The sequence below is a fragment of the Rattus rattus genome, chromosome 7 (assembly GCF_011064425.1).
Source record: "Rattus rattus isolate New Zealand chromosome 7, Rrattus_CSIRO_v1, whole genome shotgun sequence".
NCBI lineage: Eukaryota > Metazoa > Chordata > Mammalia > Rodentia > Muridae > Rattus > Rattus rattus.
This window is the reverse complement of record NC_046160.1, coordinates 127,954,296-127,980,685: the sequence shown is the minus strand read 5'-3', so window position 1 is coordinate 127,980,685 and position 26,390 is coordinate 127,954,296. Positions and strand designations below refer to the sequence as shown.

The 26,390-nt window shown below is 46.5% G+C and overlaps 1 pseudogene; it reads right to left on the bottom strand.

The window, feature by feature from the left end:
- Positions 1 to 1,100: 1,100 nt before the first annotated feature.
- Positions 1,101 to 26,390, bottom strand: part of LOC116906274 — a 48,532-nt pseudogene continuing 23,242 nt past the window's right edge.

The window sequence follows — 26,390 nt, the reverse complement described above, 5'->3', positions numbered from 1 at the left end:
TCCTGGTGTAGGTACAGCTACACGGGGGCTCTACCCCACACCTCTTCAGCGCCGGCACGTCTGCTGGCCTCCTCAGTGTTTGGAATCTTCCTGAGTGTTTTGTTAAGAGGAGGATTTCCTGGTTCCTGCACCTCTGAGCTGATCTTGCTGACTCTGGAGCTCTGAGCTCTCTCCAGCACAGGCTTCTGTAGCTACAGGGTAAACCTCTGTTCTTAAGCTGACGGGGTGGCCTCTTGTGACACACATTGTCCCACTCAGCAAGCTTTCCTCTGGTCATGCCCGCTTCTTGGAACCTGCTCACAGGTCCCCAAACAGCCGTGTGTCCTGTTGCAATCTGTCTGCGATATCACTTCTTCCCTCTCTCCCTCTCCTCCGTTTGGCCCTCTGTCCCCAAAGTATCTACCAGGAAGGAGCACCACGAGCCTTTGCAGAGGTAAGGGATGGGTGTGGCCCTGAATTCTGCACGTGAAATGGGATTTAGGTAGCCAGACAGAAGGCTCTTCTGGTGTCATGTGGCCCCATCTCAGCGTATGGTCCTGTAGAAACTCCAGATCGGCTCAGAGACAGAAAGCCTATGCATTTGCTGGACTCTTCTTTTGTTTGTTTTTGTTTTTCGAGACAAGATTTCTCTATGTAGCCCTGCCTACTCTGGAACTCACTTTGTAGAAAAGGCTGGCTTCGAATTCACAGTTCCTTCTGCCTTTGTTTCCAGAGTGCTGGGGTTAAAGGCATAAAGGCATGTGTTGCCGCTGATGTCACTGCCACAGCCACCCCTCCTGCTGGACTCTTTTTGGGCTCACCCTAGAGCCTGCCCTTTCAGCAGCTCACAAGATCTTAGGATCTTGGGACGCTTTCCTCTGAAATGTCTACACAAGGCTTGGAGTGGTGCAGGGTGAGCATAGTGGTGATGAGCCTTCTGCTGCTAAGTGTCACTGCATGATCTCAAACTTCAGCCTTCTTCGGTAAAATAGGAACATCAACTACCTCATGCGTGGTTGCAAGGACGGAGCTAACACAGCCAACAAGCTTATGCGGTCATTGTGAGCCAAGATACTAAAAGCAATTATGATCCTTGAGCGCCATCTGGTGTTCAAAGACTATCATTGCATCTTGGCGTTCTCAGCAGGCTGATTTTTCTCCTTATGCAGGCGTGCATCCCTCCTGCCCTGCCCTAAATCAGCCTCCTGGCTTTTCTGCAGACAGCCTATATCCAGAAGGTGAACGGGATGTGTCAGCACAGGCCACTCTACTCCCATCCTGCCAAGGACGCTTGGGAACAGTCCCTGGTGCCCTTTAGGCTGCTAAACAAGGCTTTGAGGACAACCTAGTTCTCCTGTCTCTGTGTGGGCATTGGGGCTGCTAGATTTTTCATTGCATGTGCATCTGTGTGTTCGTGTGTGTGTGTGTGTGTGTGTGTGTGTGTGTGTGTGTGTGTGTGTGTGTGTCCCTGGGTCAGGCACACAGCACTGGCCAGAAGTAAGTGTCTAAGCTAATACCACCTTGAGGCATTCAGCCGTTTCTCCTGTGGGGAAAAGCTCAGATTCTGTCGGATTATCCCACTGTTCCCTACCTCATAGCAACTCTGCATGAGACCGTGGGGAGGAGCTAGAGTTTATAGAGGCAGGAAATGCAAGGAAGCCCCCTTCCCTGCTTAGGTCCGGCCAGTGTTTGTAAGGAAGCCCAATAAATGCATTGATTTCCCAGCGTCTCTTGGCAGAACTGTGCCTTATGTTCCTGGGGCCTTAAGAGGAGGAGGAGGAGGAGGGGTGGACTGCTAGTGTCTCCTCTGAGGAGGAATTTTAGCAACAAAAAGGGAGGGGTCGGGGAACGGACTGGGATACTTTTCCTGGTTTGTGGACTGTATTTTCATGGTGGGCTGGTGTTGTGGGGTGTGGCGGGCATGGTCACCACAGTGTTAGGGATTTGGAATTGTCAGGAATTTGGAAGGACTCTGGTCAGTTTACGGGCAGTTCTAACTCGTTTGCAGCATGTGCCTTTACTGGCGGAGCCCTCTCTCCAGTTGGATGTGATTGCTTTGTTCCAAGCCTTCAGCTCATTAGAGGAAGCCCGTTTACACGACGGAGGGGAGGGCGTTTGCTGTGGCCACGCACGCTTCAGTGGTTGCTGTGCAGAAGAAACCTCAGACAGTCACGGGTGGGTGTTTGATGAAATGACTGGCAGGGGGCTCTGTAACATCCGTACAGTAAATCGATCACTAACTGAGGCCTGGGAGATGGCTCGGTTGGTGAAGTGTTTGCCGTACAAACGTGAATGCTGGAATTCACATCTCCAGCACCCACTTAAACGCTGAGTGAGACAGCGCATGCGCTGGGCCTAGCCAGCCAGCCAGCCAGTCAGCCAGCCAGCCAGCCAAGCCACGTTAGCGAGGTCTGCGTGCAGTGGGAGACCCTGTCTCAAAAACCAAGCTGGAGGATGATGGAGACTTCCACGAGCATTCACGTGCGTATGCGCACTTCTACACATGTGCACACACAAATATGCATATGAGTGTGTGCACATATGCACACAGAACGGAGGAAAAAAATTCCCTGAGTATCCGATACGGTCAGTGTCTGATACAGTGGCTGATCCAACATTGGATGCTTTCTGCACTCTGGGAGGAATCCTGACTGGTGGGCATGGAGTCTCCCGTGAAGGTCGGTTACTCTTTGCACCTTGGCATTCATTGCTGGGTATTTCGTTAAAACTTTGCTTTACAAAAAAAAAAAATGTTTAATATTTTTATATTTCTATTAGTGGAAGCGATGGCTCCAGATATTAAAACATTAATGTGTTATCTTTCTTCAGGGTATGCTGGCGTTGTATTAAGACTCGGGAAACATTTCTTCTCTTTCTGCTTTCCCGCATAGGTTGGGAAATGTTGCTGTCAATATTTCCCCCAAATGTGGAAGAATTATCAGGTGAGGGCGCTGGGTTCTGAAGTTGTCTTCATTAGAAAGCTAGGAGGACGGGAGGTCCAGTGGTTAAGAGCACCGGCTAGCTGCTCCTGTAGGGGACCCAGTTGGCTTTTTAGCACCCACAACTTGGCTCACAGCCACCTGTAATTCTAGCCCTGGGGGGGGGTCTGACGCCCTCTTCTGGCCTCTATGGGCACTGCACACATGTGGCAGATAATAAAGAGATTAATAGAAAAAAAAGTAAAAGTAGATATTTAAAAAGAAAAAGAAAAGAAGCCCGGTGGTGGTGGAGGTGGTGGACGCGGAGGTGGTGGCGGCGGCGGAGGTGTGGAGGTGGCACATGGCTTTAATCCCAGCACTCAGAAGGCAGAGGTAGGTGGATCTCTGAGTTTGAGGCCAGCCTGGTCTATATAATGAGTTCTGGGATAGCCAGGGCTACATAGAGAAACCTTGTCCAAAAAGACCAAAAACCAAAAACCAAAAAACAAACAAAAACCAACCTACACACACCAAAAAAAACCCAAAAAACCAAAAACCAAAAACCAAGAAAGAAAACAGGAAAAACTAAAAATAAAAAAGAAAATTAGGGCAGATTCAGTTTCACGATTGGACCCACCGTAATTCAACCGTTATCTGTCAGTCTGGTAAGTTGTACTATCTGAAGATCTTGTACATTTAATGAAATTGTTGATTTTTTGGTACATTGTCCTCAAGGCTTTTTTCTTTTTTTTGACTTCGTGAGTTCGTAGAGACGTCTCCTTTAAAACTGTTGACGTCGGGGTTGGGGATTTAGCTCAGTGGTAGAGCGCTTGCCTAGGAAGCGCAAGCCCTGGGTTCGGTCCCCAGCTCTGGAAAAAAAAACCAAAAAAAAAAAAACAAAAAAAAAACAAAAAACTGTTGACGTCAACGGTTTGGCTTTTGCCATTGTTTTACATCTTGTCACTCCTGCTAGGGTTTAGTATTTTAATTACTTAACGAACCATTCCCTTTATTTTTAGTATGTACCTGTGTGTGTGTGTGTAAGCATGTTTATGCAGGTTTCCACAGAGACCAGAGGGGCCATCAGACGGCCTGGGCTTGGAGTTACAGAGAGTTGGAAGCTACTCTCTGTAATGGATGTGGATGCTGAAAGACTCTTAATTGCGGAGCTAATTCTCCAGCCTATTTTTCTTTTCTTTTTTTTTTCTTTTTCTTTTTTTCGGAGCTGGGGACCGAACCCAGGGCCTTGCGCTTCCTAGGCAAGTGCTCTACCACAGCCTATTTTTCTTAAAGGCTTTATTTCATTTTTAATTGTGTATTTAATATCCATTTTTAATTGGATATGCGCACATGAGTGCCAAGATTTAAAATTGACTTCAAATGTACTGACTTTTTTCAATCATGTTTTCTCCTTAAATTTCTGCCACGTTTCTATAATTTCTTTTGTTTCTTTTTCCTCTTTCTAGCCCTCCCCTCACTCCCTACACCGTTTATGAGACACAGTCTCATTATGTCAAACTGCCAAGCATACCTCAAAGTCACAGAGCTCCTCCTGCCTCTGCCTCCTGCGTGTTGAGAGTAGAGGCATGCGTGCGTGGGTGCGTGCGTGTGTGGGCGCGTGGGCGTGCGCCGCCACGCCCAGCCTAAATTCTGAGTTTGAGCATATGCGCATGCTCACACTGTTTTCGGCAGCGATTGATAAAATTGTATGGTTTTCTTCTTTCCTTTGTTGGTGGGGTGGGCTACTCTGACTTCAAAATATTCAGGCAGCCGTCCCTTTCTGAACTTAAGTTGTATTTGGCTGAGGGATTGCAATGCTTTTAACGCATTTCTGGAATCTGCGTGACAGTTTTATGCTGCAGATTTCTGTATTTATATTTGCAAGGACTTTTGGGTTAGTTTTGCCCTCCTGTACTGACTTTCTCTCTCCTCTGCGCTGCCTCCTCTTCCCCTCCCCCTGCCCCTCCTTTGTACCGGGATAATGACTTGCTTCATGAAATGAGTTTGGAAATCTTCCCCTTTTCTAATTTGTGGGGAGACTAGATAGAACCCTGTTGTTTCTTCCATAGAAAAATCACAGAGGCTGTCAGGGGAGACAGCTGGCCCTGATTTTGTTGTTAAAGCAACTTGGAGTACCAATTCATTTTCTCACGTAGATAAAAGACAGCCAAGTTATCTGTGATTTCCAGGATGGGATGTTTTATCCCCACTGTTGAATCTGCCTACTTGGAGTTGTATGTCTAATCCATTATTAATGTGGCGGTCATTGTCTGTGAGGTCTTTATTAATGCCTCTTCTTTGCTATGGTAACTCATGTCTTTTATTCTGTAATTGTTCCTTTAGATTCTTATCAGTTTGGCTAACGGTGCATCAGTTTTACGGATCATTTCACAGAGCTCCTGTTGAGGTTCGTTGGCTTTTTTTTTTTTTTTTATGTCTGTGGTTGTAGCCATTGTTTCTTCCTGTGTGCCTTGGCCTTGCCTCTCTTTTCCCCAGTTTCTCAAGATAGAGGCTCAGGTGGCCGGTTTGAGACCATCATTTTCTCTAATCTGAGCATGTGATGCTGTTGGTTGCCTTTTGTATGTGTGTATGTGTCTAAGGGTTTGAAGGTAATCACATACGTGTGCAGATGCATGTATGTGAATGTGTGAGTGTGTGAATGTGCATGTGTGAGCAGGCATGTACTTGTGTCTGTGTTTGTATCTGTGTGTGTGTGTTGTGCAGACACGTATGTGTATATGTGCATGCATGTATGAGCAGACATGTGCTTGTGTCTGTGTGTTATGAAGACACGTGTGTATGTGTGTATGCATGTGTGAGCAGGTGTGTGTGCATGTGCGTGTGTGTGTACATGGGCAGGCATGTGCTTGTATCTGTGTGTTGTGCAGACACGTGTGTGTGCATGTGTGTACATGTGTGAGCAGGTGTGTATATGTATGTATATGTGTGTGCATGTGTGAGCAGGCGTGTGCTTGTGTCTGTGCCTGCTTGCTTGTTCATGTGTGCCTGTGTGAGCATGTGTAGGTTACAGGGCATCCTCAGATGGTGGTCTTCCAGGTTAAGGCAGGTCTCTGTTGTTCGGCGATGTGCTACATGCACCAGACTAGCTGGTCCTCAAGCCTCTGGGATTGCTCCTGTGTTTGCCACCCATGTGCTGGACAAGCACTGAGTTACAGATGTGTGCTGCGAGGCCCAGCTTTATGTCGGCTCTAGGGATTCGAACTCAGATCCTCTGACTTGAGTAGCAAGCACTTTACCCACTAAGCATCTATCTTCCCAGCCCCTAGCAGCTTCCCTGCAGCTCTGAATTGGCTGGTTTCCACCAGTTTCGGTATGCTGCAGCTGAACTCTCCCCTCTTTCTCTGCTTTCTGCTTTCAGACAGTTTATCTTGTATATCAGTCCGTGTTGTTCTCCTCAGAGGGCTCTCTTTCTTCATCTGCTTTTTTTTTTTTTTTTTTTTCGGAGCTGGGGACCAAACCCAGGGCCTTGTGCTTGCTAGGCAAGCGCTCTACCACTGAGCTAAATCCCCAACCCCTTCATCTGCTTTAAGGGCCGTTTCGTTTTCCTGATTTTGTTTATTGGTTTCATCTGGTGTCTTTATTATCTCCTTTCTTCGGTGTTCTGATTATGAGATGAGGTCTCAATGTAGCCCAGGCTGGCCCTGAAATTGTGCCGGTCCTCCTGCCTCAGCTTCCCGAGTGACAGAATTACAGTTGTGCGCTCACACATAACGTTGCTACGCTGTTTCCCCTTATTCTGTGGTTTCTTCTTACCTTTGGGAGCTCGACCTCGAGTTCATGAACTGAGTCTTTCTCCAGCCAATGTGTGCCTTGTTCCGTGTGTAAACTCTAAGTACTGCCGTGTCAGTGTTTACACCTGCTTTGATAAGTAGCATTTCAATAACAATTTCAGGTGAATTTTTAAATTAAATTAATTATTTCTTAAATGTTGCGTTTGTGAGCGTTGGGCCTGCATATCTGCATGTGCGCCTTATGTAATGCAGTGGCCTCAAGAGTAGAGGAGAGTGTTGGATCCCCTGGAACTTCAGTTGCGGCTGGTCATAAGCCATCTTTCCAGGCCCTTTATCCTAATTTCAAGGGCTTTTAAAAATTGTGTATTGGAATCACGGGCTCTTTAGAAGTATATTAAGTCTTTCTTATAATGGAAGAGTGTGAACGCTTACGTTTTACTGGGCTTGGCGTGTTGCTGCTGTGTATCTCCAGGGCCTAGTTCAATGCAATTAAGAAAATCCATGTTAAAGGTGACCAAATGAACGCATGGCCCGGGCGCCCGTGGACACCCGCTATTTGTTGCGGTAGGCGGCTACTGAGTCAGGAAATCCAGCCCTTTGTCCTCTGTTGGGAGAGCTCCTTCTGACTGCCTGTGGAAGTAGCTATCTTCCTGGCATAGGGTAGCGGTGACACACGCCTTTGATCCCAGCACTCGGGAGGCAGAGGCAGGTGGATCTCTGAGTTTGAGGTCAGCCTGGTCTACAGACAGAATTTCAGGACAGCCAGGGGAAGACAAACAAACAAACAACAACAAGAAGTAAGTGTGGCTCCAGTACGTGGTTAAAGAGTTCTTAAATGCGTGTCGGGTCTAACCTGAATCCTAATCTCTGACCCACATTTGAATCTATAATTTTAAAAACAACGCAGAGGGTGAGGCAGGAGAGATGGCTAAGTCAGTAACCGACTTGCTGCACAAACATAGCGACCTGAGTTCAGATTTCCACAGCCATCCTCGTCCAGGTGATCTTTTTGTACACTGTGTAAAGATAGCCTTTGCAGTATTCAGATTTCTGGGCTGGCAGAGAATTGGGTGCAGACCGGACTTCGATACTGCTATTTTTATTGCCTCCTCTGCTTGGGTATTTTGTAAACACTCCCTCAATACCTTCTGATTGGATTAATAAAAATCTGACGGCCAATAGCAAGGAGGAGAGAAAAGGTGGGGCTTCAGGCAGAGCGAGGAACTCTGGGGAAGAGTCAGGCTCCAGGAGTGGCCAGCCGGAGACACTGGAAGAAGCAGGTGCAGGGGCAGAGACTGAGAGATAAATGGACCCCCTGTCTGGATGTAGGCCAGGCCATTATTGTTGGATTAGAATAGTTGAGAATCTTCCCAGCTATAGCGTCAAGGCTTATAATAAAAAAAAGGTCTCTGTGTCATTATTTGGAAGCTGGTGTGTCGAGAAAAATCCCATTACACCCACGTAAAAATCTGTGCGTGAGGGATGCAGAGACAGGCAGATCCCTGGAGTTCACTGTAGGGAGCCGTATTAGATTTGGGCCTGGCCGCTTTGTGACTGTATGGCCACAGTTACTCAGCTCTAAGATGACTGCCATAAAGTCTTGAGATTGTTGGACAAAAGCCTCTCCCATGGCCCAAGAAGATAACAATCATGGAATGCTTTCAGCCCGAACAAATACGAACAAATACCAAGTATCTCCTGAGCAAACACCCGGTGTCTCCACCGCATGACCCCTGCTGAGCCCGGCTGATGCACGTGGAACTGACACACCTGGGCCACACCTGGGCCGTGGTCAATTCGCTCCCGCCTTTTGCTTTCTCAGCCTGTGTCCTTGAGATTTAGGCTGGTCTTCTCGGATTTCTCCCTAATTAATTCAGGTCTAGTCGGTCTTTTGTTACCGAAGTCACAAAAGCCAGGTAGTCACGAGCGAGCCAGGGTTTCCCACTGTGCTTCCCAGATATTTTCTACCTGGGGAACTTGGGTATATAAGTGGTAAATAAAGCTACAGGAGTCTCTCTCTTCCTCTCCTGGCTTGACACGAATAACCTGTGTGTGTGTGTGTTTCTTTAATCCCACAGGCTTTCGCCCGATTCTCGGTACTGTGTCGGTGCGGGCATGGGGCACTGACAGTTCACAGGCCAGCCAGCTGCCTAAAATCGGCAAGTTCCAGGTTCAGTGAGAGACTGTCTCCAACAATAAGGCGGACAGAGTTGGTACATGACACCTGATGTTGATCTCTGGTCTCATATATGTGCATGCATGACCTGAGAGCTTCCAGGCATCTCCTGTCTCTGCCTCCTATCTTGCCTCTAGAGCGCTGTGGTTACAGACATGGGTTATTGTAGCCAGAGCTACACGTAGGTGGCTGCTTGGTCCTCATTGTCAACCTCACACAGCCTAGGATCACCAGGGAAGAGAGTCTGGAGTGACTGCGATGATCGGGTTGGCCTGTGGGGACTGTCGTGATCACCATGTTGGAAGATCCAGCCTGATGTGGTGGCATCGTTCCCTGGTGTGGGCGCCCCTCCCCCACACTGTATGTGCCTAGAGTAGGCAGGCTGAGTACTACGCATGCGCATGCGTGCATGCGTGCTCTCGCCTGGAGATGCACTATGACCGGGTGCTCTAAGGAGGCGACTTCTCTGCGGTGATGGACTGTGACCTGGGATTAGGAGCTAAAACTTCCCCACAGTTGTTTTTTTTTCTTGTCAGGACATTTTATCCCAGCCACAGAAATGAAAGGGGACCGCATTAGTTCTGGGGAGTTCAGAGGCTCATACTATGGGGCAAGCACTGAGCTGTCTTGGCCTTTTTTTTTTTTTTTTTTTTTTTTTTCTTTTTCGGAGCTGGGGACCGAACCTAGGGCCTTGTGCTTGCCAGGCAAGCGCTCTACCACTGAGCTAAATCCCCAACCCCTGTCTTGGCCTTTTAGAGATTGGATATTCAACTTGCAGCCACGTCTTTTCTGACTGAGGCTTCTTTGGGGGCGGGGATGTTTCAGGTTCATGGCCTTTATGCTGTTCTTGTAGCCGCTGATGCGTTTAGGTTTGTATCTGTGTAGAACCACCCAGTTGAATCATCATTTCTTGTAGGTCCTTTCAGTTTCCAGAACCCTTCCATGTTTCTCCACTTCCTTGTAAGCTAACGTCCTCTTACCCTCTTTAAAGGTTGCGCGGGAGATCCCAGCTTGCATTTCTTACTCATTAAGGTGTAGTACAGATTTTTCGCCTCTTCCGTTTCGCCAATTACGCTGATCAGTGGGACTTTTTTTTTTTTTTAAAGAGCAGTCACAGGTACTTATCACCTTTATTTCTAAAGTATTCCCGATTTCTTCTGCCCAGAAGTTCTTCGAGACAATTTCATCAGCCTTAGCCAGTCGGAGAATAGAATCATCGGACTGGCCCATCCTGCGAATGGCCCCGCAGATGCTGTAGAGTTTAAAGTGGTCATTAAACCGGCCTGTGCTCCTGTCAACCTCGGCCACGTTCCTCTGGATGGACACGTGGTCCTTGGCAGCATGATGCGGTTGCTCGTGGAGCATTTCCGCGGCACGAATTGGTCCACAAAATCACCGGCATCCTAGCAAGGCCCTGGGTTCGGTCCCCAGCTCCGAAAAGAAAAGAAAAAAAAAAAAAAATCACCGGCATCATTTTGTATGCTGAGGCCATCTCTGTTCACTGGTCCAGCGAGACAGGAGGGACTATTTTTTTTTAAACTCCATTGTTGTTAAAATCTCTTCTTCCTACAGATATTTTATTTGTTACTATTGCATTTACTTGTTCATTCCTCTCTGTTTCTGTCTATGTATGTGTGCAGGGGCTAGGGGGAGGACACAGCACGCATGTTGAGGTCAGAGGGCAACTTGTGGGAGGCTATTCTCTCTTTCTACCATATGCGGCCTGGGCATGGAGCCCAGGCTGTCCGGCTTGGTGACGAGAGGTATTACCTGCTGAACCATCTTGCCTGCCCCGTGCATGTTCAACTTAGTACACGTCTGTTTTGCTAGGTACGGTCAATATCCATTGGGATTTAACGATGCATGGTAGTTCATTCTTCTCTGGGGTTCCCCATCTGGCCTGACCTTTCCTTCCTGTCAGAGGAGTTCCGGGTCTGGCTTGTCTTAACAGAGACCCCTGCTCTGGACCCCGCCACACCCGCCATCAGGAGATTTCTTTGCCAGTCTTTCTTACTGCTCTGCTCAGTTCTCAGTTCCTTCCTGGGATAGGCTCAGTCTGTCTGTGTCCAGGAATCTGTCCAGTCCTCTCTTGAGTTTTTTCTATTTCTGTGGCAATAGCTGTACCCTCTCCTCGTTCACATCAGTTTATTTGTGTCTTTTCTCCATTTTCTGTCCGGTTAAAGTTAATCAGGAGGCAGAGAAGGTTGGGAGCTCTGAGGCCGGGGTGGGTGGTGGTGGTGGTGGTGGGCGACTGCCCTGTTTCACCCTGGCTCAGCAACCCTATTAGCTTAATTAATTCTCTTCTATTGTTCTCAGATCTCCCTCATTACTGTTTATTACCTTATCACTTTAGTCAGTTCCTTTCCTGTCCTGCGAGAAGTGATATTTGGTGGGGTTTGTAACATTGTTTTATTTATTTATTTACTTATTTTTTTATTTTGTCTTGAGATATTTTTTTAAAAAAAAATCCCCTTTAATTTCTTATTTGATCTGCTGGCTGTGTAATTTCCCATAGGTTATTTAATTACCACGTATTTGTGAGTCGTTTGACGTTCCTGGCATTTTTAAGCTTCTGTTTTCCCGATTCTGGGGTCAGAGAAGCTGCTGGATAACGCCACAGTTCTCATTGGCTCCGTGGACCACCCCAGCCGCCCAACACTGCCGTTCACAGGCTTCACTGATGTGGCTTGTGTTGATTTCTTTGGATCAAATCTTGCTGGAGACCCCTGACTTCCTGTCCCTGGGTGTCCACAGATATCCCGGGGTCAGAAAGATAGGTTATCCTCCTTCTCTCCCTCCCTCCTTCCTCTCTCCCTCCCCCCCTTCACCTCCCTTCATTTACTCTACTCAAACATTATTCTCAAGACATCTGAGTGAAATTGGGTCACCTCGGCTGAGCAAAAGAACCTGAAAAATAACATTTAAGATGAACAGGAAGCCTTCGTTTTCTCCAGGGAACAGATGTGTTCCCTTCCACACTTCCAGGCATCCAGTTTCCTCATGTTCTAGAAGTCAGAAGAACAAGAGCACACGGATGCCGGGATGTCAGGACAAGAGCACACGGATGCCGGGATGTCAGGACAAGAGCACACGGATGCCGAGTGGCTGCCCTGACAGCCAGTTTCAGCTCCACTGTCCCTTCTCATAGCTTCAAAAAATTGCCTTGCTATGGCAGACTGAAACTCACTCTTTTCTTCCTTCCTTCCTTTCTCCCTCCCTCTCTCCCCCTACCTCTGTCCTTTCCTTCCTTCTTTCCTGCGTATCTATGTAGTATATGTGTGTACACGTATGCATGTAAGTGTACATGCATGTGTGTATTTGTGTGTGAGGTCAATGTTGGGAGTCCTCCTCCATCATCTTCCACCTTAGGGTTTGTTAACCGAGTTCAAAGTTTATGGAGTGGTCCGATGGGCCAGCATCGAGCTCTGGGCGTCCATGTGTTTCTGCTTCTCCCTCCCCTCTGTGCTCGACTTAGAGACGTGGGATGTAAAGCCAGCAATCCAGCTTCATGTGGGTGCTGGGAATCTGCACCCAAGTCCTCATGCTTGCCTCTCACACTCTACCAACTGTGCAGTTTCCCTAGCCGCCTCCCGTTGTTGGCCATGTACATACCACATATGTATGTGCATGTGTGAGTGTGAGTGTGTATGTAGGGAATAAATAGTTGTGGGCCATTTTCAGAACGAGATGCACTTAGAGTTCACTGGATAAGAGGGGAGGCGCCAAGCCCCTCTCTCCTTAGCCGGTAGCTCACAAGTGCTTATCTCAGAACTCGGAGAGTTGGAAAGTTACAGGCTGTTAGCTGCATGATGGAGCCCACCTCAGAGATGGAGGGGGGCAGTCTCAGGCTCACATTATTGGATATAAAGATGAAGCTTTACATCCAAGCTGACAGGGTATGGAGTATGGGGAAGGGGACAGGAACTCCTCATGATCTGGGGAACTATAAACAGCATGATCTTACACCAAACCGGCATGGTGGCATGTTTGTCTTTCCTTATGCTGGTGTCCTTTCCACAGAGTGGCATGTTAGCAACTGCTTTGCTCTCAAGATTGTTGTTGTTTTGCTTCCCATCACCCCCCACATTTATCATCTACCTGTCATTATCTATCCATCCATCCATCATCTAGGGATCCATCCATTTTCTGTCTATCATCTATCTAACCATCTATCATGTATCTGTCTAATCTATCTATCTATCTATCTATCTATCTATCTATCTATCTATCTATCTATCTATCTATCTATCATCTATCCATGTACAGAGCCATATTGGATTTGGGCCTAGCCGCTTTTTGACTGCATGGCTCAAAGTGACTAGGTGACTCTAGACTGTTTGGCCACAGAGACTCACCCCTAAGATGACTGCCATAAGTCTTAAGATTGTTGAATGAAAGCCTCTCCCATGAATTTACGGCACAGGAAGATAACATTCAAGGGATGCCTCAGCTCGAGCAGATACCAGTTATCTCCTCAGTCAACACCCGGTGTCTCCACCACCTGACCTCATCGCCTGACCTCTTTGCCTCCAGCTATCACTGCCTATACCCTCATCTCCCCCTCCTTCATGTTTCACAAAGGTCACTCCCCCTACCTGAAAGCCTTAAAAGCTGTAACGTTCATCCCAATAAACGAGACCTTGACAACAGAATCTTGCTTGGTCTCCTTCTTCTCTCGCCCCCCATTTAGGCCCAAGGGTAGCGGCCCTTGGGGACCCTGAATAACTGGGTCCCTGCTGGCGGGGACAAGTGGCGCCCGAACACAGGGACCCCGAAGTACGGCCAACTACCAGACGACGGAGACAGGAGATCTGCGGAGAGATTGAGGACTCTTCAGGCTGTATCGCTCGTGCATCGCTGGAGAGGGAGGTAAGACTGGTCGAATAAGTGTCGTCCCATCGCCATGGGGAAGGTATTGTCTAAGGAGGCTTGATTCATAGGAGAGATCAAGTGCTCATTCAGGGAGAGAGGAAAGAGTTTAGAAAAAGGAATTAATCAATTTTTTTTGTTTTGTTGATGAAAAGTGTCCTTGGCTAGTTTTAAGCGGCCCCGATATACACCCCCTTACTTGGAATAAGGTGGGTCAAGACATTAATAAACTCTTGAAAGCCGGTGACCCAGGGTCCGTGGCATTTTTCAGTTATTGGGGTAAGATGGGCTAGAAAAGGCCTTGATGATTTGGGCTAGCGTAAGTAAAACTTGTAATAAAAAAGGGACAAGGTAATGGTAAAGTGTTTTTGCATATGCGTTCTTTTAGAGTTATATTTTAGTCTTTGGACCCTGATTAGAGATAGTTTACACCCTAGACATGAGAGAGAATGGGTTTGGGAAAAACAGTCCTCCCGGACTGTCCACGGATGCTTTGGAGAAAGAGAAAAACTTTCAAAGCTCTCCTGGGAACAAAAGAAAGGCAGGAGACGTCCTGCCTCTCTGCTGGCTCCTATTGGAGAAATGCTTATTTCTGGTTCTGGGTTCCATAGGTAGGATATGTGGGTCCCTTCAGTGGGACACCATCTAGTTTTTTCCCTCTATGTGTATTGTCTGTCCTTGGTGCACCAAGCTGTCTATGTCTGTCAGTTTATGTCTGTGGTTCTTGCTTCTCGTTGCTTCAATGTTTTGTGTTTCATGTTTAAAAGAAAAGGTTAAAAATTTTAAATGCTGGTTGATTCACCCATTGATGTAGTTTTAACTCCTTCCAAGAAAGGTACAAATAAATAAAAAGTTTCAATTGGCTTTTGGAGCCTGCATCTGTAGCTAGAAGCCTAAGTCCACTGGGCAAGTTCCCCAGGGGGCTGGCTAAATGTTTACACTAGCCGATCCTAAAGGCACCAGGAGCTTCACAGCTCCTATGGTAATGAAACTGATAGCTGTTTCTCTTAGAAAAATCCCTGACTTATTATTAGACTTAGCAGGTGACAAGGTGCTTCCCTTAAAATCACAGCTAGAAAAGTTAAAATGGTGCTTGGTCTAAATATTAAAGACATGTTCACAGCTAGAAAAGTAAAAATGGTCTTGGTCTAAATATTAAAGATATGTGTAGCCACTTTAATTTTGTTTCTGATTGGTTTTAAATGTATAAATATGCTCTACATGCCTTGGTTATGGACTATTGGCTTTTAAGTTATTGGATATGGTTAAAAAGATATAATATTGGTAACAGAAAGTTGACATAAAGCTGGTAATTTGGATGAAGTCATTCTAGACAACATGTGGCATGAGCCAACCTAGGGAAACAGGTCTAAATTGAGATAATATTTTTATGGAATTCTTATTCTAGAAACCAGGCTTCTAAAAGAATTTAGGACAATGTCTCTTTGTTGAGGTATCGGAGACCGCACCATCGTGTGTTCATATTGGCAGTCAAACTTTGTAGCATGAAGGATAGACTTGGCGTTTTGGAGACTGGATTTTGGAGACTAGATCATTTGTTGGAGGTTGAGTTTTGCTTTCCAAAGTTGTGGTTTGCCCTGAAGTTATCTGTATTTTGATGCTAATTCCACTGCCCCAAGGACAGCTGCCTAGTCAAGTACTCAGAACTCAGGTGACTTCCCAAAGTTGTGGCTGTGCTCTGGTGTTACAAGGAGAACTTAAGGATTGTGATTAAGGATTGCCAGTGTTAAATTGACTAACTCAAACTTATTTATAATTGAGAAAAAATCAAACAGGTAGAGATTGTTACAGGATTTACGAAGGATTGATGCAGTTTGTTTATATGGAAATTTTTTTTTTCATTTTTCTTTTTTTCGGAGCTGGAGACCGAACCCAGGGCCTTGCGCTTCCTAGGCAAGCGCTCTACCACTGAGCTAAATCCCCAACCCCGGAAATTTTACTACAAACCTTTGCTCTCAAAATGAGCTTTAATATTTGGGGAGTAGCTATTGCTCCAGAAAAGATTCAATATTCATTTTTAACATTTAAAACTAATTTTAAGCTTCTAAGGATATGTTAATTGCCAAAGTACCTCACCTTACCAGAAGACTTAACTTTGTTATCCTCATTGGAGATAAAGCTTTTGTCATATTAGTACAGAATTGTAGGCTAGAGTCATGGAAGTATTTTAAAAAGAAACCTGGTAAAACATATCTTATTCCAAACAACAGTTAATTACAAAATACTGATATTTGGCCTATTACATATACAAATTTCAGGCAAAATTGATAATTTTACTCTTTGCATGCTTTTGTACTTCCTATAAGTTTGTACATGCAACCCATAGGAAATGCGCTTACTGTATTTATAGGTGGTTCATCTAATGAAAAGGCTACATGTATGATTGGATCACTTGTTTATTCTCTTGAGTTTCCTCTGCTTCAGCACAGATTATTAATTAACTATAGCCAGTTTTTAAAATGTTAAAAAAAATCAAGCTTTCAATTCATATACTGATAGCCAATGTGTGGCTTGTGGTTTACAATTGATTTCAATTACTTAATGCTTTATTAGAGGCAGGTTTTCTACATAAAATCAGTGAGTGATGATTTCAGTGTGAATGTCTGACAACTCACTGTCCTTTCAGTGCTCTGGCTCAGACAACTAAACAAAACCATAGACCCAGCTCTTTGAAAATGATAATGGAGTTGATAACACACCCTCACAGAAAGAGGAAGACTCCATTTGCTTACTTTCAACTCCCATCCTCACCTTGCCAGCTCAGGGATTTCTAGTACGACTGAATCTGGATGCTTATGTTTAGGTAAATAAAGCTGGTGAGGGGCTGGAGTGATGGCTTAGTGGTTAAGAGCACTAAGTATTGTTCCTTTATAGGCCATTTAAGAACTCAAACTGGATTGCCTGGACCCCTTAGCAAGGGAGGACAGTGATACCAGGCAGATTATAGGCCTTACATAGGAACAATTAGTCAAAAAATCTCATTCTTTATATCACCAAAACAATAATGCTGGAGACAATAATTTAGTATAAAAGTCAATTTATAAATACAAGTGCTCAGTGTCCTCAATTTAATCCTTGAGGACTTATCTTAATAAATAATATCTTCACAATATCTTAATAAATAAAAAATGGGGGAGTTACATCCCTGTATGCTATACAATTATTTAATAATACTCCTTTTATTTCCAATTTTAAAATTTGTATGCCAAGGAAAACTCTGAGTTTATGGCACCCTACAACTAGGCATACTTCTGCCTAGGTGAAATAGAAAGATCCACATATTGATATGATCCTGTCCAGGTAGTTTTATGGGGAAGAGGGAATGTTTGTGTTTTTTCTACAGGATGCTACAGGAGTGTGCCAGCTGCCCGAGTGGCTGGTGAGCCATGCTGATCCTGGGAGCATGAAGATTCAGCTCTTGTGGTTCAGGTCCCTGAAGTCATTCCTCTGCCCTGAGAGGAAGATGGAAGATTCCTCCTCATCTTTTGTCATCACAGAGATGTTGGCGTTGCTACAGTCAGTGTTACCACTGCCTGTGTCCCGTCCCACTGTGGCCTACGCTCAGACCCTCTGTGCACTGCTGCTTGCTGGAGAAGACTGGACTCCAACTGTTACTCTTGTCCCCCTCATTCCCCTGGCGACTCTTGCTGCCTTAACTGGTGTTGTCATTTTGCAGTCTGTAGCTTCACAGGAATGCCACCTGCGTGAAGCTGCTGTGGACTGGGGAACTCTGCCCTGGTTCTGCAGATCTCAGATATGGTTCCATTGCCTGCTGGTTGTTCCAGAGAAGAATGACCGATCCTGAACTGTCCTGGGAAAGACATTGGCATTTTCGCTGCTATTGTAGCAGCCATCGCTGCTGCAGCCATTGTGTCTGCAGTGTCTGGAGTTACCCTCCCCCAATCTATTGTTAGGCAAGCACAGTGGGTGAACTTTCAGGAGTAGTTGCTAACAATTGGGAATTCTAAATTTTAGTACAGGAGTGGCTTGACTACGGCCCTTGGTGGTAGCAGCTGAGGAGAATCAGAGAGACAACAAACCAGATGAGGTGCCCACTCCTTATCGGGAGAGGCTCAACTTCCACAATCTCTTATATTAATGCCATCTGGCTCCTACTTTTTCACCCCTGGGCTCAAGTAAGAGGAATGAGAAGATGATCCAATGTAGCTATCCTCAGGGACAGGCAACTTCCTCTGACCCTTGACCAATCTAAGACAGGAACCTTGGGGGCGACAAGGTGATCCTATGATGGATAAGGCTGGGGTTTGAGAGGTCGATCCTGAGACAGAGGTGGCTACACCCCGTTTAAATGTACGGGCCGGTCAAATGCTCCTCTGCCCAGTTTCTCCCCCAATAAACACACACATATAGCCCAGAACGGTGTGTTACAGCATAAGTTCATTCCTAGCCATTGGGGTGCAGTCCTAACTGCAAGAGTGGCTTGCCATGGCCGAGCTGGGCACTCTGTGAGGCATGTCTGATCTCTCTCAGACCACTACTTCCACCTAATGGTCTTTTTTTTAAAAAAAAAAAGAATAATGGGGGAGATGTACAGAGCCATATTGGATTTGGGCCTAGCTGCTTTTTGACTGCATGGCTCAAAGTGACTAGGTGACTCTAGACTGTTTGGCCACAGAGACTCACCCCTAAGATGACTGCCATAAGTCTTAAGATTGTTGAATGAAAGCCTCTCCCATGAATTTACGGCACAGGAAGATAACATTCAAGGGATGCCTCAGCTCGAGCAGATACCAGTTATCTCCTCAGTCAACACCCGGTGTCTCCACCACCTGACCTCATCGCCTGACCTCTTTGCCTCCAGCTATCACTGCCTATACCCTCATCTCCCCCTCCTTCATGTTTCACAAAGGTCACTCCCCCTACCTGAAAGCCTTAAAAGCTGTAACGTTCATCCCAATAAATGAGACCTTGACAACAGAATCTTGCTTGGTCTCCTTCTTCTCTTGCCCCCCATTTAGGCCCAAGGGTAGCGCCCCTTCGGGACCCTGAATAACTGGGTCCCCGCTGGCGGGGACATATCCATCCATCCATCCATCCATCTATCCATCCATCTATCCATCTATTATCTGTCTAGCCATCCATCCATCTCTCATCTATCTATCCATCTATCCATCATCTATCTGTCTATCCACCCATCAATCCATCCATCCATCCATCCATATCATCTGTCTGTCTGTCTATCCATCCATCCATCATCTATCTATCATCTGTATATCCATTGTCTATCTGTCTATCATCTATCCATCCATCTATCAGAATGTGGGCCTGAGACTGCCCCCCTCCATCTCTGAGGTGGGCTCCATCATGCAGCTAACAGCCTGTAACTTTCCAACTCTCTGAGTTCTGAGATAAGCACTTGTGAGATGCTGGCTAAGGAGAGAGGGGCTTGGCGCCTCTCCTCTTATCCAGTGAACTCTAAGTGCATCTCGTTCTAATACATGTATACAACTATGATCTCTCTATCTCTCTATCCAAGACTCACATTTCTATAAGCATTTGCCATACTGGCAGGTCGTTAGCACTGTCTGCACAGTTAGGAGTGACAGCACAGTTTGGATTTCTGGTTGCAGGTAATTGATTATAATATGTTTCATGGACTGGGAGGAAATGTGTATTTTGGAATTTAAATTTGCCTCTGACAAGTTAATCTGAATAGTTCTGTTAAACATTTATTTGGAAGAGGGAAAAGTAAAACTCAGACTTTTGGTTATTCCTTTATTCCATTCGGTAGTATCTTACATAGCCTCTAGAATTCCCTGGATTAGAAGAACCTTTCGAATAAAGTTTTTTATTTTAGAAACTTTCCAGCAGTCAAAATTCAGAGTGTTAAAGCCACATGCAAAACACACTTTTCTGGAAATATTTCACAAAGCACAGAACCACACAGACACAGGATGAGAATGGTGCTTGGTTCTACCAAGAGAGGCCGAACACCAAAGGCACAAAGTTACCAGCCTCGATTTCTCGTTTAGACAGGAGACAAGAAACAACACTGCCCACAGACAGTGCGTAGCTCTGTGGTAGGTTAGAGCCTTCAATTCCATGTCTAATTAACAAGGTGAGTACAGGGGGTACGCACATGCATAGTACTTAATACATGTATACATACATGCATACATACATACACATTACTACAATACATGTATACATATGCACACACATTACTGTAATACATGTATACATACATGCACACATATTACTGCAATGCATGTATACATACATGCATACACATTACTGAATACATGTATACATACATGCACACACATTACTGCAATGCATGTATACACGTATACATACATACCTATACATTACTGTACATATATGTAGAAACACACACATGACTATACAGACATGTATACATGTACACACATGACTGTACACAAATGTATTCATACATAAATGCATACATATATGCACATGCATAGATATACATGTTACTGTACACACATATACATGCATGCATGCATACATACATATTACTGTACATACACTCATACATACGTGCACACATGTATACACATACATATATACATACACATTACTGTACATACATGCATACACATAGGCCGTACATGTAATGCATATATGCATAATACATACTTGTTACTATACAGAGTACAGTAACATGGCTAACATTGTGATCTCCATGGCTATAGTATGAAGGTGGCTGCCTTGCATAGATCTGATCCCTGGCTTGGGGAGACTCCCCCTCCTCACTTCCTCCTTCTCTCTCTTCCTTCCTCTCCATTACTCTCCCCTCTGTTATCCTTCCCAGATCCCTCTCTCCTCTTCCTCCCCTTCTCTCTGCCTCCTCCTCTCCTTTCTCTTCCTTTCCATCTCCCCACCCCACCCCCATTTGCTGTATTCGTCTCCATTGTCCCAGCCCCCATGGTCTCCTTCGTCCTACTCAGACCACTTGGGCAGCTGTCAGAAGCTCTTCCCAGGGATCTTGAGTGTTAGGTGGGGTTTTGTTACCAGGTTAGAGACTGAGGTATCATCTTGGGCGTGGGGTTAGCTGTGCAGTTGTACCTCTCTCTGGGCTTCCGAGCAGGAATGGCTGAGGGTCACCTGTAGTGGCTATTCCTGGTTGTCAACTTGACTGTATCTGGAATGAACTACAATCCGGAATTGGAGGGCTCACCTGTGATCCTGATCTTAAGGCTGGGAGATCTCTGAGTTCAAGGTCACCTGGGACAAAGCAAGTCCTAGACCCAGGTGGTGGTGCACACCTTTAATCTGGGACACACCTTCTGCTGGAGAAGAAGGAAGGGTCTCTCTCTCTCTCTCTTTTTTTTTTTCTTTTTTTTTTTCGGTGCTGGGGACTGAACCCAGGGCCTTGCGCTTGCTGGCAAGCGCTCTACCACTGAGCTAATTCCCCAACCCCGTAAATGGTTTTCTACAGGCTGGTGGAGTGGCGTGTGCGCCCTGTTTTCTGCACCTCTCCCCCGTGGTTCTTTGCTCCCTCACATGTATGGTGATCTCTGATGACATCACTGATCGTACTTGGGGCCATTCTTGGTCTGAGCTGAGGATAATCCCATCCGGAGATGACTGGTTTTACCCTGTTAGTGGCTGGTGGAAACACATGTGGACTTGGAGACCCACAGACGGCTTGCCATCACTGCTGGAGTGGATTCTGGGCCCCGTGTCCTTTCGTCACCATCAGAGTAGACCCATGGCTCTACAGTGCAGCCACCATTTATCTGTCCTTGGGCCAGACTGTGTCCCGTAGCTGAGCCTTCAACCCTTTCCGTGCCTGTTTCTAGTGTGGGTTCTCTGTGCAGGGAATGACTCTGTAGTGTATCCCAGACACCCTTTTGCCTTTTAGTGTTCCTGTCTGTAACTCAGTGTCACCTTGGGAGCAGTATGATTGTTAGCCATGCTGAGCTGCCACACTCCTTGATGATCATGGGAACGGCCTTTGGGCCTTGGTAAATCTTGTTAAGTTTAGGAAATAAGTTCCCCAACGTGTCATTCTCACCGATCTTTTCCGTCATTGCCTTAATGCTGACACATCCTTTGCTTTCTTGGAATAAAAACTACCTGATGATAATGCAGAATTAAAAAGAAATCTGAATGTCTATCAGTGGTTTGCCTGGGCATGAGCACCATGCGAGTGCAGTGCCCACAGAGGCCAGAAGAGGGCACCAGATCCCCTGGAACTGCAGTTGCAAATCGTTGTGAGTCACCATGTCGGTGCTGGGAATCAAACCTGGCTCATCTTGAGGAGCTGTCGGTGATCCTAATGACTGAGCCACCTCTCCAGACCTGATAGCATGGACTTTTTTTTTTTTTTTTTTCGGAGCTGGGGACCGAACCCAGGGCCTTCTGCTTCCTAGGTAAGCGCTCTACCGCTGAGCTAAATCCCCAGCCCAGCATGGACTTTTAAAGTGCACATTTAAGTAAAAAAAATTTTTTTTTCTATCTAAGGAAATGGAAACAGTTAATCCTGATCTTCGGTGACCTAAGGAAATTTCGCTGTTGGGGATGTGTTGGTGTCACAGCTCAGTGGAGTGAACTTCCAAGGTTTTCGTGGGTTGTAATACTAAGAAATATTATCTGAGTAGAGCGATGGCTCAGTAGTTAAGAGCACTTGCTGCTCTTGGAGTGGACCCGGGTTTGAGTCTCAGCACCCACATGGTGGTTTACAGCCGTCTGTAACTCCAGTCTTAGGGGATCTGACGCCCTCTTCTGACCTCTGTGGGTACTGCATGCGTGTGGTGTGTATACATTCCCACAGGCAAAACACTCACACACATGAAGAAAGCCAGAAAAGGAATATTATTCATATTTGAGTGGGAGCTGGGGCTGGCTTGCCAAAGGGCTTCCTTTAGACATTTTAAACATTACAAGTGATTTGGAGGTTTGCTTCTGCAGTCCCCAAGCCTAAGTGACACTTCTCTAACACTGGAGAAAAGAAATCTGCTTCAAGGCATTGGAAGACTTAAAGAGACAGCGAGGAAACATGGATGCAAAGTTTGGAGGTCTGAGAAGCATGTTAGGGGGCCTTTTCCCAGAGAATGCTAATTCTGAGGCTCAGTGATGCTATTCACGGGGTGTTATGTCTTTTATAGTCTGTTAAAAAAAATAGTGTGTGTGTATGTATGTGTGTGTGTGGTGTGTGTGTGTGGTATGTGGTGTGTATGGTGTATGTGAGTGTGTGTGTGTGTGTGTGTATGTGTGTATGTATGTGTGTGTGTATGTGAGTGTGTAGTGTGTATGTGGTGTGTGTGTGAGTGCGTGTGTGTGGTATGTATGGTGTGGGGGTATGTGTCTGTATGTGTCGGTGGTGTGGTTGTATGTGTGTGTGTGTGGTGGGTGGGGTGTGTGTGTGTGTGTGTGTGGGTGGGTGGTGTGGTGTGTGGTGGTGTGTGTTTGTGTGTTGGTGTGTGTGTGTGTGTGGTGTGTGTATGTGTGTTTGTGTGTGGTGTGTGTGTGTGTGTGGTGTGTGTGTGTGTATGTGTGTGGGTGAGTGTGTGTGTGTGTGTGTGTGGTGGGGTGTGGGGGGGGTGTGTGTGGTGTGTGTGTGTGTGTGTGGTGTGGTGTGTGTGTGTGTGTGTGTGCCTGTGTGAGTGCATGTGTGTGTGTGGTATGTGTGTATGTGTGTGTGTGAGTGTGTGTGTGTGTGTGTGTGTGTGTGTGTGTGTGTAGGTCAGAGGTCAACTTTGCTATTTCCCCAGTTGCTCTCCATTTTAGTTTTTGACACCCCCCCACCCTCGCTGTCTCTCAATGAACCTGCAGTTTGCTGGCTCAGCTAGCCTGGCTGGCCAGCGAGCTCCAGGATCCTCTTGTCTCCATCTTCCTCAAGGTTGCCTAGTTGGCACTCCCCGCCTTCCTTTCTTGGTTTTGGTTTTCCTCGAGTTTCCTAGTGATACGTGTTAAATTGTGTTTCCTCAAAAGGAAGCCGAAGTCCCATGAGGTCTTTATGGAGACCGACCATCAGCACCAGGCTCTGAAGGTGCACCAGAGTGCTTCTCTATTAAATGGGAAAATTTGGAGCCTAGACAGACAGAGGAAAACCTACAGGGAGACATTGAGGTGAGGAAGCCTGGTGGAAAGGGGCCATCCTCTTGTGCTACAAGCTGAGGATGTGAAGAGGCCTCATGGGTCTGTTGACGCCCAGCCTGCCTGCCGGCTTGATTTCACACTTCTGGCTCCAGAGCTGTGAGGGAGTCAGAGGCCTGTCGTTGTAAGCCCCAGACTTGTGGGTTTTCTCTTTGCCATGACATTCAGAGAGAGTATTTCCACCCAGAAAGTAAGTGTGGGGTGCAGCTAGAGATCTTTGTTTCTTTGAGACCATGCCTCTCTATATAGAACCCCCCCTCCCCAATCTCACCATTTTGACCAGGCTGCCTGCGAACTCCCAGAGACCCCCTGCCTCTGCCTCCCAAGGGCTGGGATTCAAAGTGTGCATCACCGTGCTATCTAGAACTCCCATTTCAGCGTGGAGTAAACCCCAGAGACTCAGGAGTGAGGACAGTGTATAGGGACACAGGGTACAACTGACAGACACTGAGGAGCGTGACTAATGGCTATTTTCACAAATGTGTCTTTCCCAGGGCTGTGGACACTAATTGTCTAGGCGGGAGGAGAGACAGGAGTCATTTCCAGTCAATGCCCAAGTCAGGTTGTTAAAGGCTCACCCATGGGTATCACGTCCCTTCTAAGTCAAGAGGATGGTGGAAACTAGGCTGTTTGTTACTGGTAATGGGAATCCTGGGGTAACGGGGCAGGTGGGGTCCAGGGCATGTCTGAGGCGAGGTGAGTCACATGGTCGGGTGACACCCATGTGGAACTAGGAGAGTTGTAACAGCTGAAACAAAACAGGCGGCTGCTTCTCACCAAATGCTTGTGTTTTTTTCCAAAGTCCACACATTGAAATCTTAGCCTAGGATGGGAGGGAGTGAGGCCTGGGTGAAGTTGGGTGGATGGAGCCCATCCTGTGATTAGCCTTCTAGGAAGAGGCAGAGACTAAAGCCCCCCTTCTCTGTGTCATGGTCGAGTGCTACAAGAAGCTGTCCCCTTCCAGAAAACCAGCAGCCTTGCACCTTGATCCTTTTCAGCCTTCAGAATGGAGAAGACCAATCTTTCGGTCTCAGGACCGAGCTGAGCTGCGGAAGACCCTGACAAAGGCCGGAAGGCAGGAGACCAAGTCTGTGGTGCAGAACCTCACAGCTGTGAGACTCCGTTCCGTCTCTCTCTGTTGGTTTCTGCTCAAATCCTCAGCCTTGAACTCTATAAACAAAGACTGTGTGTATATTTATTTGAAATTTATAAACGGTAACTTCGATATCCAAGTGCCTGTGGGATTTCTACTATTTTTGTCTATTTACATGTTTTGTCTTTCCTCTTTGGATGGTTTCTGTCTGACATACCTTGTGTTTAGTGTAGAAACACTTTTCAAGATGTAGGAGGAAGTCTTCCGGTAGCTGTGAGCCTCATTCACCCTTCTGGCCACCAGGAGGCGCTAGAGCTCCATCGTTGCTGGGGTTCTACTGCAGCAAGCCGAGAGGACTCAAAGGTGATTTTTCTTCCCCTTGTAACAAAACCCGCAGTCAAGCTTCTGCAGTACACCTACACCAACATCCTGGGTCCCCACCAAGCTACCCTCCCGCCTTTATGCACAGAGCTGGCTTGAAGGAGAAACGAAGTCAGAGGCATAGAAAATATCCCTCAACATTATGTAAAGATATAGTCAGACACACGAAAATAGAACTTGGTGTGAGAGAAACCACACTTAAAAAAAAAAAATCAAATGTCATTCTTCAGGAAAACGGGTGAATCTGGATGAAGGTAAGGGATGCAGGAAGCATAAAAAGCCATGGCGGGGACGGTGACAGTGGCTGTGTGCTTGATTGAGTTCACATCAGCAACAATGTCTTGGGTTAAGAATATGCAGGGGAAGCCAGGGGAAGCCTTAGCTAACTAAATGCTTGCTGTGTAGACATGAGAGTCTGAGTTCCAGATCTAAACACCTCTTCAAAGTGCTGAGTATCTGCCTGAGGCTGGGGAAAGAACCTCCCTCAGGCAAGAGCACTCTGGGCTCAGCCAGGACTGGGAATAGAGCCTGTTCTACTAGCCATCCTGGAACCTCTCGGAGGTCCGTCCAGGCCTTGGGGACAGCAGGCTTGATCTCGTGTGTGTGTGTGTGTGTGTGTGTGTGTGTGTGTGTGTGTGTGTGACAGAGAGAGAGAGAGAGAGAGAGAGAGAGAGAGAGAGAGAGAGAGGGAGAGGGAGAGAGGGAGGGGAGAGGGAGAGGGAGAGGGAGAGGGCGAGGGAGTGGGGAGGGGGAGAGTGAGAGAGAGGGAGAGTGGAGTGGTTGGGGAGAGGGAGAGAGAGAGAGAGAGAGAGAGAGAGAGAGAGAGAGAGATTGTTCCAGCCTGGAGGAAGGCTCAAAGGACTTCTTTTCATTTTAAATGATGTGTATCTGCATTTGTGCAAGTGAAGCCAGTGCCACAGTGCACGGAGCCATATTGGATTTGGGCCTAGCCGCTTTTTGAACTGCTTGGCTCAAAGTGGCTAGGTGACTCTGGGCTGTTTGGCCACAGACACTCACCCCTAAGATGACTGCCATAAGTCTTAAGATTGTTGGACAAAGCCTCTCCCATGAATTTACGGCACAGGAAGGTAACATTCAAGGGATGCCTCAGCTCG